At 44.0% G+C, this 15218-nt stretch overlaps 1 protein-coding gene across 3 annotated transcripts in view; it reads left to right on the plus strand.

Annotated features, from left to right (window-relative positions):
- The window catches only part of TEX2 (testis expressed 2), a 105029-nt gene that overhangs the window by 29141 nt on the left and 60670 nt on the right, over positions 1–15218 (plus strand). The window lies entirely within an intron of this gene.

The raw sequence follows: 15218 nt of genomic DNA on the forward strand, positions 1-15218 counted from the left end.
TTAGAGAGGCTGGGGACAAGCTGTTTGATCCTTGAGAACGTGGTTGGGTGGGGTCAGCTCTGGCCCCATGGGCACGGATAAAAAGATGTGCTCGTGCGTGCTGCGGATAATAATAATTATAATTTCCATGTGCTAAATCATTTTCCCAGCAGCCCTTCTGAGGTGGGCACTGTTATCTCTGTTTTATTTGAATAATGAGGAGAAAGAGGCCTTTTGTGATAATTTGTCCAGAGTCACACGCTGGTCAGCAGTGCAGCTGGGGTCGGAGGCTGGGGCAGTGTAACACCAGCGTTTAAACTGGTAACCGGGTTTCTCGGACTTCAGAAGACTTCCCACCTTCTATCTTCCACCTTCATGCTCACCGCAAACATATCTGTTACCTGCATTAAAGTCACAGAGGCTTGATACTAGAATAAGCCGGAGCAAATGCTTCAGGTGAGCCCAAGCCCCAGGAAACCCCCCTCGGCATCAGAGCTTTGTTTGTCCTCCTTGGGGCAGAGTGGGGCAAACAGCCAGGCCACAGTCAGGCTTTTCTTTCACTCCATCCTGTAGTCGGCCTTGGAGTTTCTCAAACTTGATTGGGCACAACAATGACCGCACAAGGTCACCTGAAGTGTTTGTACTGTACTTTGTAGGGTAATCTTGGCTCTTGGTAGATTTTTGCCCTGACCTTAGAACTTAATTGCCACTGATGAGTGGCCACCAGATTCCTAGTTAGAAGTTATCTATGTGCCCTGCTCTATCCTCTGGACAAATTAAAAACGTTCCCATGTTCTCCCTTATGCCTTTTCCATGTCAATGCTTAGAAGTCATCGAAGCAGTTCTTTCGCTGCCTGGAGGGGCCAGAGAGGAGGTGTTTCCTCTGACTGTCGCCTGGCCCCTATGTGTCTGGGACTGGCGGTCCAATTCCTCTATTTTTCCAGGGTCTATTGAAGTTTTACACAGGAGTTAAAACAGATTCATGTCCTTGAGCTGGATTGGAGATTGGACTCCAGAAGTCCAGTTGGAACAGGTGGGTGAGAAGTGTCTGGGTTTACACCCTGGGTTTCTGGTTTCCTATTCTCTAGAACTATCTTTTTCTGGAGTGTGTACAGGGGGGTCCTAGTTCTAGGGTCCTGACATTATCTGAATTCAGAATGTGATTTTGTTTTGAGTTATGTTCTGTGTGGTCAAAAAGGTACATTTGTAGCACGGTGGCATTGTGGACTGCGTAAATTTTGTGGGCTTAGGAACCTCTTTCCCATGTATTTTCGTTCAGGATAAATGGATTTTAAATTTCACACAGTTGACTTACCGATGAACTTTTGAGACTCAGCCCGCTCTTGGGTGAGAACTCACTTACTATGATTACTTGTATGGCATAAATGTTGTAGGTGGTCAGCTGACAGGCCAGAGTTGTCTAGGAGGAAGGCCTGGGGCTCAGTTCAAGCATCACTAGCTTCATGGAGGACATTGCACTTGACGAGGCAGAGACAAGAGGGGAAGGCACTTGAAATACAGGGAGCTGCCTGAATGAAGGTGGGAAGGAGGATGGTTCTCACACGAGGCAGTGGCTCATCAGACCCCACCAGAATGTTGGGAACACATTGGAGAGTAACTGAAAATAAGGTTGAGTAGATAGAAGGGACCGGGTTATGTTGGACCCTTAAAGCCAAAGAGATTAGATGAGACACAAGATAGGTCTTTGAGCAGAAGAGGGACATAATGAGAGCAGTGTTTAAAGAAGGCTAGCTGGGGCGCCTGGGTGGCTCAGTTGGTTAAGCCACTGCCTTTGGCTCAGGTCATGATCCTAGAGTCCCAGGGTCGAGTCCCACATCGGGCTCCCTGCTCAGAGGGGAGTCTGCTTCTCCTACCGACCCCTCTCCTCTCATGCTCTCTCTCTCTCTCAAATAAATAAAAAAATCTTAAAAAAAAAAAAAAAGAAGAAGAAAAAGAAGGCTAGCTGGGTTGCAGAATGCCATGTGGGCTGGATTCTGGGGACGAGGGATGAAACCAGAAAGAAACGTTGAGGTATGAGATGATGAAAGAACTCCATCAACAGGACTCGGGGAACAAAAGAGGCTTAGAGGATAAAGAAGAGGAGAACATTGGAGATGAAGCACTGGGGTTGGAGCCTTGGTGGTTGGAAGATCAGGGGTCCCTTGATGGATGAGAGGGAGTTAGTGTGGGGTCAGGTTGGGTGGGCAGGAATGAGGGGACAGATGGGTCCATTTGGTTTAGAATTAGGCCTCTTTAGACCTAGATAGGATCTCTTGTGGGTGTAGATTAGAGAGGAACAGCTAGAATTTCTAGCCAAGGAATGGATTCGTGTATGTAGTTGGGTATGGGAGACAAGATGGCAACTCCTACCACGTTCCCAGTGAATTAGGGGCAAGGCCATCTGCTTAGAGGGAGAAAAGAGGGAGAGAAAATGGGAGGCCTGGATGAGAGACAAGGCCTGATATCATACCAGTGGGGGATCTGACCAGGAAATCAGTGAGCTAATTCAGGAATTTCCTGGAAACAGCAATGTCCTAGCCCAGGTCTGCATGCTGTAGTCACCTCTGTAGCTGGGATCTGGAGCATCCCCCACCCCGCTCTCTCCCCCCACACCCTCCCTACCCAGGATGAAGATCCCTAGCAGTGGGAAGGACTTGTAGGCATGGGGGTGGGGATGTCTTGCAGGCGATAGATAGCGGTGTTAATGATTTAGACGGGGTAGTACAGATGGTGGTTTGATCTGATAATACAGATGGTGGTTTCGTCTTAAAAACTAGGCCAGCCTTTCTCTTACCTTGCTCTCTTCCCCCATTTAAAAAAAAAAAGCCAGGCAGAGTAGGAGGGGGATCATTTTTTGTGAGAGGGTATGGAATGTGTCCTGTAAGGATAGATGGGAACCTGGAGGAGGTATTGTTTGAATCCACAAGAGGGTGAAGCCTTCTGTCGCCACAGCACACGTGAGCACTGATTTTCTGTCTGCATCTCATTCTTCGTAGACTCGGCAGACTCTCCACCTAGGACCAGAAGAAGTGAGGGATGTTTCCACAGCTGGGCTAAGCAAGACAAGATCTAGAAGTATTTGTTAATCTGAGATGAATTGTTTCAATATTATTAGAAAAATATTTTGACTTAATTGCCTTAGGCACATTAATGATTTCAAGCGTACTCTCATCCTTTTGCTTGACTTGGGCAATTGCCAAGAGTTTCTCTGGGCAAAATGAAAATGTTGGAACTCTAAGTAGGTTCTGTTCCATGAACATTGAATCATAGAACCATAGATGTACAGAATCTAGAGCTTTCTGGAAAGCTTTCTCGAAGATGAGGAGGGTCCCCTCAGTTTATAGTGAAGCAACCCAGGGTCAGGGAGGTGAAGTGGAGTAGCGCCACCACTGTCACTTGAAGGTCTTGGTCCCCCTCGGAGTTCCTGGCCCTGCCGCCTCATGGCTTCACTCGGTATGAATTTTCAGAGGCTGATTCTACTACCAGCTGAACAATTATCAAAATCTCACACTTGGGTAGAACTGTTGGGCTCGGTCTTATCACTGGGCTGCCGCCAGCTCCAGTCCTTCCCTGTTACATCCACAATGGTGGTTGCGTGGGATGGGGGGATTTTACCTGATGGGGCCTATAGGCAAGTAGTCCTCCTCAGAGGGAACTGCAGTCTGGCCATTTGGCCATCCAGGACTGTGTCTCTACCAGGAACACAGTACCTCGTGACCTTGCAGGTCTTGAACATGGCCTTGGGTTTCTTGTCTTCTTCCCTTTTCTCATGGTCTGCCCTTCACAGAATGTACTCTCGACACTCTCTGAGTCTTTGTGGTCAGCCTGTGAAATCTATAAGAGCCAGCTCTCCACTTTCTTCAAGTTACCTTCTCTTACTTTCACCCGTCTCTTCCTTTCTCTCTCTCTCTCTGAGATTTTTTCCATTTCTGAGGAATTGATCTGAAATACTTTCCTCACATGGAAAAGCTGAGCCATCCGTTGATATGAATGGATTCAGATATGTGAACTAGGTTTTCTAGTTTACAAATATGATTTGGAGGGGAAAAAATCCAAAACTTTACTGTTTATTTTGACTAGAAAATATGGAGGAATGATTGTTCCTGACAGTCTGTTTTACTAAAGTTAAGAGTGTGATCCTTGTGTGGGCACCAGAGAACAATACGCATGTTACGTTTACTATTGTCATCGTTTTCTGCAGCGATTTCGGAGACTGATGTTCTTAAGCTGATGGAATGGGGAATACTTTCTTGGGAAGTGTAAAACCCAGAAACTGCAAATAAGAGATTGAGAGAGTCAACACCTCAAAATCCAAAACTTTGTATATTTCAAAATTAAAAGGCAGGCCAGAGACGGGAAGTGATATTTGCAATAGACAGTAGACAAAGTGGTAACTGTCCACGACTCATAAAGTAAATTAGAAAAACCCTTGAGCAAGAATGATGAATGACCAGTTGACAGAAGAAGGAAAACAGATGGGGAAAAGCTTGAAATGATTATCAAAGTATTGAGATGCCTTTTTACCATTGATCAGTTGGACGATAATTAAAAATAATGTTCGGTCTTGACCAAAATTCAGGGTGGATACTTTATATGCTGCTGGTAGGAGAGTAAATTAGCAAATCGGGCAAATTTGCAAGACAGTTCCAGAATTGTCAATATGCACTTCCTTTGACCCATCAGTTCCACTTCTAGAAATGTATCCTACAGATAGGCATGCTGTGGACACAAGATTTATCTTTTCAAGATAGCATTGTTTCTAATAGTGGAAATTTTTAAAAACCTCAAATTTCTATCAAAGCAATGAGTAATTGGATGATAGTGTATCTATATTACGTAAAGAAAATGTGTGTGTGTGTGTGTGTATACCTATCAATTCACTATATAGGCGTTCGAAAAAGTTCAAGAAATAGTGAGGGTTGCCTGGATGGCTCAGTAACTTACACATCTGCCTTCGGCTCAGGTCATGATCTTGGGGTCCTGGGATGGAGCTCCGAATCGGCCTCCCTGACCTGCGGGGAGGCTGCTTCTCCCTTTCCTTCTGCCTACCCCCCACCCAACTCTCTGTCTCAAATAAATAAATGAAATCTTAAAAAATAGTAGGTGAAAAACAAACTGCAAAGCAGTATGTGTAATATGATCTCATTTAAGACTAAGAAACAGCTTTATGTGTTTGTGTGTATTTATAAATACAAAAGGACAGGGAGGAAGGGTACTTTTTTTTTTTTTTTTTTTTTTTTTAAGCAAAGATACATTCCAAGCAGTTGATTTGAGGGGAGCAGTTTTGGAAGGTTTTTACAATGAGTTTGAAACTGGTTTTTGTTGTTGTTGTTTGTATTTTTTTAACTGGAGTGCAAATGTATAGATGCTATGTAACCCTATATTTTCACTTCTAAAACCTCATTTATTGAGGAAATAATCAGAGACAGTCAAAGGTTGCATATAGGATCATAATGCATTGTAGAGTTGTTTGTGATAGCAACAAATTCCAAGTAGTATCTTGTGTTGAAACAGTTATGTTATGGAATAGTCAATTTTAGGTAACTATTTAAAATCATGTGTAGAAGAATCTCTTGTTGACTTGAGGAAATACTTAAAAGCACAGTTAACATCTAGGGAATGCTTGCTTTGTACCAAAGACCATGCTCAGTGCTTTATATAAATTGTTCTATTTAATCTGAAGTCTTTTACCATTCCCATTTTACAGATGGAGAAACAGAGGGTTGGCTAGTGTAAATAACTCGCCTGAGGGTCAGACTCCTCCCAGGCTGGTGGAACTGAAGCCAAAGGCCTCACTGATACCCATATGCTAGATCACTTCACTGTGTAATCTTGTGTATAAAAACATTGCAGGCATTCATATGGTGTGACTCATTTTATAAAAATGAATCTTTCTGTGCCTTAGTTTTCTTTTGGGTAACTTATGGGAGATGGGCTAGTGCAATTTTATATTCCAAAGATCATGATTTCATTTTAAAGATTGACATCCATTTACATGTAATTTTTTTTCCAGATTATGAAAATATTTGGAAATACTTAGATCTAGAAAATAAAAATTACTGATAAGCTCAACTGACAGTGCTGCCCGCCTCCCTCTGGTTTTGGCTGGTGTATGTGTGGAATGAACCTTACTATTTTTTTAAGATTTATTTAATTTATTTATTAGAGCACATGCAAGCAGAGGGAGGAACAGAGGGAGAGGGACAAGCTTAGGCTCCATCTTACAGCCTTGAGATCATGACCTGAGCTGAAATCAAGAGTCGGACGCCTAACCGACTAAGCCACCCAGGTGTCCCTGGAAAGAACATTATTGAGGAATGTACTGCAAAATTAGTTTCTAAAAAGTTCTTACCAATTTTGTTCCAACCATTAGTGCAATAGTGGGTTTATATCAATGTGCCCTTGACAACATCATACATTATATTTTAATGATGGGATGTTGGCATTTGATGACCCAGATTGTTTCACTGATTTGTTTCCCAGCTGATATTTTTAGTAAGTTGAACTTTTTTTGTTTGTGTATTGGCCTTTTGAACTTTTGGGTGAATTGCCTGTTTATGTTATCTATTGATGATGTATCAGGAATTATCTATTGATGATACCTGCCTAAACTTGATCATTTAAGACTTAAGAAAGACTATCAGGAAGTCCTTATAAGGGGAAGTTTCAATCTCAGGTAGAATGCATTTTTCTTACAAGGATGAATTGGTGGTCTATGGTTAAAACGTGATTTCTTAACCACTTGGGATTTATTTGACTTTAAAATTTAAGAAATGAGGAGCGCTTGGGTGGCTCAGTCGGTTAAGCATCTGCTTTTGGCTCAGGTTATGATCCTGGGTTCCTGGGATCGAGCCCCTTGGCCGGCTCCCTGCTCAGTGGGGAGTCTGCTTCTCCCTCTGCCTCTGCCCCCTCCCTGCTCCTGCTCTCTCTTGCTCTCATGCTCTCTCAAATAAATAAAATCTTAAAAAAAAATAAAATAATAAAAATAAAATTTAAGGAATGATTGGTGAAAGGTACACGGCATTTCTTTGTATTACTTTTGCAACTTACTGCAAGCCTCTGATTATTTCAAAATAAAGTTTTAAAAAGTTCAGGTTATGGTAAAAGTCAGGGTCCCTCCTGTTAGTACTTGTTGAAGGCCTTGATCATTCTGACTGGTAGAGCTGGTGGGTGTGGAAGGCAGCAACATTTGACAACAGATCCAACGCCAAACAAGGGCAAGGAACATTGCCTTTTTTGTTTTTTGTTTTTTGTAACTTGAAAATAATTTCAAAATTTAAAATGATTGCAAAAATAAAAACTGAATAAGGAGCACTATGTACTCTTTCCCAGATGTGCCTTTTGTTAACATTTGACCCCATGAACATCAGCAGTTGAAACAGCTGAACCATGTTTATGTGGTGACCACAGCCACTAACCACTCTTCTTCTTACCCTCCTTCCAGATTTCTAACACTGGTCTCCTGGGTTCCAGGCAGGAACTCACCTGAGCAAAAGCATCTACACCCAGTTTTCAGATATCTTAAGAACCTACAGGGGTTCTGTTTCCTAAGATTTAAATATAAATCCAAACACTTTAAAAGCTTTGAACAGTTGGTTCCCTGCCCCTCAACTCGGATGTTAACCTTCCTCCCCTGCCCCCTAGCAGAGCCCCTCAGCTGTAGCTGACCCAGCTGTTTAGCTGCTTCTTGTTTCCGACTTGTTCCCATCTCAGGGGCTAAGGTTTCACATCTGCAATTTTCTTTTCATGTCTAGGCCATAGACCTGATTTTTCTGCTTAAAAAAAAAATTCATTTCCAGACTTCTTTACTTGATTAGCACCAACTGATCTGGGCCTACCTGTTCTAAGTTTCTGTTTTACTTGAGTGTCTTTTTGCTTTCACGTAGATGTCCTACACGATTCCATCTGTTGGCTCCTTGAGTTCCCCTCTGTGGATAGCAGCGGTGTTATCCTCTTTCCGCCTCCATAGGCCTCATGTGGTTGTGCTGGAGGCATCACCTGGTTTTGAAGGAGTTCTTATGAACTGAACTTGGATTCCATTATCGGAACTAGCTAGCAGTCTATAAAGCAAAATCCTAACTGTGTCGCTGCATTTGAACACCTTTTTCCTCCCAGGTGGGCCTTCTCTGTGGCAGGTGAAAAGGTCCAGGCATTGGCGAAGAGGGTGACCACAGTAAGCCTGTGGTCGAGGCGCAGGACCCTGCTGGGTTGAAAGAGACTTTGGGGTGTGCGTCTTAGAACCTGAAAACTAATGGGAAAGGCGTTCTCAGTTTCTGACAGTCAGAGTGCCTTGGGAAGGCTCCCTGTGCTGAAAGTACTTTCTTTCCTCTTTCATTTCTTTTTTTAGATGAAACTTAAGGCCAGAGCTAGTTCATTATCTATAATGTCAATATTGATTTTTGTTTGCGAGGTGGAGTATTAACAGATTAGAATGGCTGGCCATTCTCAGCTGCTTCATTGAATTTCAATGAATCAAGAGACAGCTATTCGGGTGCACTTGAAATTTTTAGACTAAGTCAGACCTTCCTGTGATGGTTGGTTTGACCAGATTCAGCTGTTTTCTCTACACCATCAAGGCAGAAAAATAGTCTTAAGGCCTCTTCCCTACTTTTTATAAAACCAAATCCTATTTTTAAAAAAGCACAGATAAGGGGTATTAAGCCATCCTCCGCCACACAATGCAGCTTGCCTCTTTTCCCCTTCCAGGAGAAGTTTTTGAATTAAAAGTATTGACTGACACAGCCCAGGCTAGCAGACGGTACTCACACATCATACGTCCAAGTGCAGGCTTGTTCAGAGGCAGCAAATACCCAACAGGCTGAATCTTACAAAGACAAAGCATTTTAATAATGATCTTGAAGGATTAGTGATGCTTCTGAAAAATGAGGCATATTCCAGACAGGCTTGCCTCCTAAGATCTGCTCTATTACTGTGCCCGTGTTATCTGGAGACTAGCTGAGTTTTTTAATCAAAATTGTTCTTTTTGGGACCCCTGGGTGTCTCAGTCGGTTAAGCGTCTGCCTTCAGCTCAAGTTATGATCCCAGAATCTGGGGATTGAGCCCCACATTGGGCTCCCTGCTTCTCCCTCTCCCTCTGCTGATCCCCTTGCTTGTGCTCTCTCTCTCTCTCTCTCTCAAAAAAATAAATAAAATCTTTTAAAAAATTGTTTTCTTCCTTGCTTCCCTCCTCCTCTTTTTCCCTCCTCCAGTGCTTTCTCTAATCTAGTATATGATTTAGAAATTAATAGTAATGATAATAATAATGGTCACATCATTTTTTAAAAAGACTTATTATTTTAGAGAGAGAGAGTGTGTGTGTGTATGTGTGCGTGTGCGCATGTGAATGGGGGCAGGGACACAGGGAGAGAGAGAGAGAATCCCAAGCAGACTCCTTACTGACCTTGGGGCCTGATGGGGCTCAGTCTCAGGAGCCTGAGATCATGATCTGAGCCGAAATCCAGAGTTGGACTCTCAACTGACTGAGCCACCCAGGCACCCCTCACTATTTGTTTTAATGTGGAAGGACCAAGTAGATGAATTGCTGGTCAGTGAGTGACCTGGAAGGAACTGTGTTCTCTTTTTATGGCCCTGTAGGATGCCAGGATTAAATTGTTTCAAAGACAGCTAGAAGTAAGAAGGACAATTTTTATTAGAAAATTAGCTCCCCGCCCCGAAAAGAAAATCACCAGAATTCAGGAAGGTTATTACATCTGAGTTAATAAATGCCAACATTGAGTCTTGAAATAGCTTTTCAGTTTTCATTATATAGTCTGATTTATTGTTGATTGGTTTTTCATGGCCTAATTAATGCTGATAACCTTTTTGAGTGACTAGAAATAAAATAAATTTCATGGATGTTTCATATCCTAACCTTGACTGTACTGTTTGAGAGCCTCCTGGACTTCACGACAGGGAGGGCAGTTGGCTCCTGGCTTCCTGTTTAAGGTCTTTGTTTTTTATGAGTTCAGGTTAGATGGGAGCTGAGCCATTGATTTATTCCTTGTTTTAGACTGGATAGAATCGAATCCAGCATAAATGCTAGGGAAAGAAGCCCTCCTTTGAAGCTTTCTCAGTCTTATTTATTCATTTTTTTTTTTTTTTTTAAATTTATTTGACAGACAGAGATCTACAAGTAGGCAGAGAGGCAGGCAGAGAGAGAGGAAGGAAAGCAGGCTCCTCTGCTGAGCAGGGAGCCAGATGCCAGGCTCGATCCCAGGACCCTGGGATCATGACCTGAGCCGAAAGCAGAGGCTTTAACCCACTGAGCCACCCAGGCGCCCCTTATTTATTTAGAGAGTGAGTACAAGCCCGTGCCTAAGGAGGGGGAGAGGCAGACAGAGAGGGAGAGAGAATCTTAAGCAGGCTCCTCTCTCTCAGTGCAGGCGGAGCCCTATCTGGGGTTCGATCTCACAACCCTGAGATCATGACCTGAGCCAAAATCAAGTGTCAGATGCTTAATGGTCTGAGGCACCCAGACGCCCCTTATTTATTTATAGAGAGAGGAGGCTTTCTCAGTCTTAATGAGAACAGTGACCATCTTTACAAGGCATAGGAACTTTAAAGGAGAATTTCAGTCAGGATCTTAGGAAAGACAGGTCAAGCAGAACAGTTTGAAATGTCCTTTTTCCCTGAAACATACCCAACCAAGGCTAAGGTTCAGGGAGCATTGGGTTCCAAATAGCTGTTTTTTGTTTTTTTGTTTTTTTTTTTTTTTTACTTCCCAGAAGTATGGGAGCATAAATACAATTGCATTTGTTACCTTAGAATGTAACCACATAGTAAAAGCTGAAGAACAGTATGAACTTTATGAGTAGAATTGTTTTCATTGGCATGATAAGGAGTTCCAAGTATTTTAGTATTTCATTGTAAAGTTTTGAATGAATATTTTTAAAAATATTTTTTAGTTTGAATTTATGCCAAAACATACACAGCGTAAAATTTACTGTCTTCACGGTTTTTGGGTGAGTGATGTTAAGTATATCCCCCTTGTTATGCAAGCAAGCTCCAGAACTTTTTTATCATACGAAACTGAAAACCTGTACCCACTAAACAGCAACTCCCCATTTCCCTCTCCCCCAGCCCCCAGTAACTGCCATTCTGTGTTCTTTTTATTGGAATTTGTCTACTCGAGGTACCTCAGGTAAGTGGAATCATTCGGTGTTTGTCTTTCTGTGACTGGTGTACTTTGCTTAGTGTGATGTCCTCAAAGTTCTCAGAGCCTAAGGGGGCCTGTTGGTCTGTCGTTTACTTGCTGCTGAGTGGATGTAGCCTTCTTGGGTTCTAGTTCATTGTGGTAAGTTCTTCAGTTAGTGCTCTACCTCGGTCAGCCCGGAACTTCGATTTCTGCTCAGGAGATCGTGAAAATGAAAGCTCCAGTTTGCCAGGAATCATCCAGTGCTCTAAGGGCTAGCCTGGCTTCTCCAGAGCTCTTCTCTGGGTTCCCGTGGGCCTTAGCCTCAGCCTGGTTTTTCCTTTCCCAATTGTTAAAGCTTGAGTGCTTCTAGAAGATTCTTTTTTCTTTTTAATAGCAAATTCAGTGTTAATTGTTTGCAGCAGAATGGTGAGCCTGATGATAGGCCTTGCCTTCCTAGACACCAGACCTCTAGCTTCAGTTTATCAATGTTGCCTCTGCTACCCCCCTCCGTTCTGGGGCTGGATGTGGTTAATCTTTAGCCCCATTTTGCTCACAACCAAATCAGACTTTTGTTCAGACTCACCTCTGGCAGGAAATCCTCCTCTTTGGCAACATGAGCTAGAGGCCCTCCCCTCGTAGGACTCAGGAGTCAGGGTCAGAGCCCAGAGTCCTGTGATCTGCTGATGGCTTTGGATGAAGGAGACCTGTTGGGAAAGAAATTTCCTTTCTGGCCTTATACTTTCTGAGGGCTTGATAAGGTTGTCTCCTTTTCTGGAGCCCGGTTATAATTGAGTTGAAGTAGCGGGCAGGAGCTAGTTATTTTTTAAGATCCTGGATTGTCAGGTGGATGATGAGATGACTTTTAATTTTTCTGCACAGCTGGTCACAGGCTGGTGGCTGCAAACTGAGCTTTTAGCTCCTGGGAGAGCTGTCCCTAAACGTCGGTGAAGGAGCGCAGAGGGCGGGTACAAGTCCAAGACAAAGCAGTCGTAAAGAACGTGTGTGACATGCCCGAGGAGGCAGCCTGCTTGGTGAAAAGGGCATCAGGACATCAGTGTCAAAAAGCCGTGTCTAACTTCCCCCTTCTGAGTCAGTGCCATGGCCTTGGACAAACCACGTTATCTTCCTGGGCAGCAGTCAGGTGCTCTTTTCTCTTGACCTTGGTCGTCCTGCAGGGCTGTGACTGAGAGGGTCTGTTTTGCAGGCCCCAGCAGCCAGCCATTGGGAGGACCGAGCGGAGGCAGTGACCACTTGAAGGGTTGTCCGGAACCCAAACCATTGTCTCTGATTCCATGACATTCCATTACCCAGCAATGTTGGTCCTAGAAGCAGCTTTTCTTCGGTCTCATCTCCTCATTTTTCAGATGAGCAAACAGGGCCCCAAGATTTTCTTGTGTTTAAACAGTAGTAGTGCTGCTGTGGCCTCACAGGGCTTGTTTTATCCATATTTTATCAGGTGAAACTGAAAAGAACTGATCAAATACAAACATAAAAATAAGCATTGAAAAAACCCACAAATTGGGCACCTGGGTGGCTCAGTGGGTTAAGCCGCTGCCTTTGGCTCAGGTCATGATCTCAGGGTCCTGAGATCGAGTCCCGCATCGGGCTCTCTGCTCCGCAGGGAGCCTGCTTCCCTCTCTCTCTCTCTCTCTCTGCCTGCCTCTCTGCCTACTTGTGATCTCTCTCTCTCTGTCAAATAAATAAATAAAATCTTTAAAAAAAAAAAAAAAAAAGAAAAGAAAAAGAAAAAACCCACAAACTGGTGAAATAGAGCCAAGGCTTTGGTCAGCAGGGATGTGGGGGAGTTTACATTGGGTCCCTGAGGCTACCACCTGAGCCTTGGAGAAAGACACTGGGGGGTAAGCCAGATTGCCCGCCCTTAGTGGGCTTCCTGGCAGCCAGCTCTGCATGGGGTCTAGCTTGGGCCCTATTGGCTGACACAGGCCGTGAGATAGTCTGATCAGAGATGAGCAGAGGTGCTTTCAAGTCGCAAGTCAGGGGACCTGACCGTGTGGAGGAGGACTGGGCAAGTAGGCCCCTGGGGGTGGCCCTTCCTGGGCAGGTGCTTGCTCATGGTACCACAGGCTCCTGGATACACTGTTCTCTCCCTTTGGCTGCTGCCTGGCCCTGACTTTGCCCACGGATTCCCAGGCATCCTCGACTACACTAAGGCCTCTCTCCACTCTTGCCTTGCTCCCAGAGGACTGACTCACACTGTTCAGCACCCAAGTTAGGCTCTGTCTTTACCCCTGTGCCCACAGTCATTTTAACATGTAGCCATTGCTGCCAAGGATGCAGACTCCGAGCAGCAGAGCCTTACAGGTCATCCTTTATGTTATTAAAGCAATTTAAAGATTTTATTTATTTATTTGAGAGAGAAAGAGAGAGAGAATGAGCAGGAGGAGGAGAGGGAGAGAGAATTTCAAGCAGACCCTTCACTGAGTGGGGAGCCCAACAGAGAGTTCGATCTCACGACCCTGAGATCACAACCTGAGTCGAAGTGTAGGATGCTTAACCGATTGAGCCACCTAGGTGCCCCATTATTAAAGCAATTTCAGTGAAGCTTATCTTTCAGTCTACTGAGAATTATCAAGTATCAAACTTTTCAAATTACCTCTATAATTTTCTTCTTAAATTACTCTTATAAAACTAGGTGACAGTTAAATGAGAAGAAAACGTGTGTTGGGCTTGGTATTTTTCTCCTTACTAAGCTTACAAACCTGTTGGTTTAAAGATAACTGGAGAGGATTGTTCTGGACCTGAGGCATGTGTTTTCAACTTGCCATCAGCTCCTGGATTTAAATTGCTTTCTCTGTCCATAAAGATCATTTTCTTTTCCTGAATCTGTTGGGGATAGGAGAACCTGAGGGTCGTGGTAAGCATGGACAAAACTCGGTTGGAAAGTTTCTACGAATGTAATTTCTCTTAAGCATTGATGCTAAAAATGTGTAGTTTCAGATGTGTCCATGTTGCGACCGTGCTCTTGAATGGCCGTTCTTGTCATCATTAGGGTATTTTCTGTTCTCATGACACAGGATCACTGCCCCCCAACACCCCCCACCATGGATTTACTTTTTCTCTCGTTGGTAGTATCAGGTACCCGCATTTTGCACATGAATATTTGACAGAAGACTCAAATATAGGAGTTCTTCAAACTAAAGAAACACAACACGCAACGTGACATTGATCGTCTATCCTAGATTATTTGTCGAAGTGTGTTATGTTGGGTTGTATTCAACCATCTATAATCGTGTAGGACTTTAGATTTGGAAAGAACTCTTGATCCTCCATTTTACAGATGAAGATTCTGAGAACCAGAGAAGTTGTGGCTTGTTCCGGGTCCCACAGAGTCAGCTGCAAAAGGAGCAGGTCCCAGGAGCCCTATTTGTGTGCCCGCATGTATATACCAGCAGCCCCCAGGGCTGCCCTTCCGCTCCCCATGATGCTGCTCTTGTGCTGCTGGTCTCCCACTGCTCCCCAGCGCCCGCCCACCCTCCTGGAGGTAAAGGCCCATCTGGCAGAACACATCAAGCCCATGCTCATCTTTACACCTTTTTGCTTCTTTCTGATCATGCTCCTTCCGCCACAACCTGCCCATCCACTCATAATTTTAATTTATTAAAATTTTAAGTAGGTTCCATGCCCCGTGTGGGGCCTGAACTCACAGCCCTGAGATTCAGAGTCACATGCTCTACTGATGGAGGCAGCCAGGCGCCCCATACCCATCCGAAAAGGCTGAGCAGGTGACCTACTTCCCACACTGCTCTTACCCTCCTCAGAACATTTGAGGTTCATTCCTCAAGTGTGTTTTAGCTCCTTTGATATGGTCTCTTTCCGGATTGTGGTGTTAATTTGCATTTTGTAGGCTCTGTCATGGTGAGTGGTGTCCAGGAAACGGGCCTTTAACGAATAGGGGGAGAGGTAATGTACTAGATACCACAGGGTCAGCTTGGTGTCTTCTGTTGTGCCGCACAGCTTTTCAAGTGTCTGTCTTCTTCCCAGCTGGCTGCTGAGCTCCAGAAGGGCAGAAAGCATAGCTCCCATGTTTTTCACTGCAGCTCTTAACAGAGTTCTTGGCTGGTGGTAGATTATAGCATTGAGACTT

Source organism: Mustela nigripes, chromosome 16 (genome assembly GCF_022355385.1).
Source record: "Mustela nigripes isolate SB6536 chromosome 16, MUSNIG.SB6536, whole genome shotgun sequence".
NCBI lineage: Eukaryota > Metazoa > Chordata > Mammalia > Carnivora > Mustelidae > Mustela > Mustela nigripes.